Raw genomic sequence first — 355 nt, forward strand, 5'->3', positions numbered from 1 at the left:
TGAGAGGTTAGCATGTCTTGGGGGTATGATATAAAATGCTAACCTCCACTGTTATTGTCATGATGAGAGATTAGCATGTCTTGGGGGTAGGATATTTGTGCGTCTGTAACTTTCTCACTCATCATTATTCACATTTTGAATTTGTCCCAATACTTTAGGTCCCCTAAAATGTGGGGTCTTTGTACAAAAAGTCAAACTGTCATTTCTAAACGGTTCATTCGATATGGATGAAAATACCAAATTAAAGCTGCCAGTCTGCACTTTAACCTCATAGTCATTGTATAATTTCAAATCCAAAATTCTGGAGTACAGAGACKAAAAAATACATATAATAATCACTGTCCCAATACCTATG

Source organism: Salvelinus sp. IW2-2015, unplaced genomic scaffold, assembly GCF_002910315.2.
Source record: "Salvelinus sp. IW2-2015 unplaced genomic scaffold, ASM291031v2 Un_scaffold2387, whole genome shotgun sequence".
Lineage (NCBI taxonomy): Eukaryota > Metazoa > Chordata > Actinopteri > Salmoniformes > Salmonidae > Salvelinus > Salvelinus sp. IW2-2015.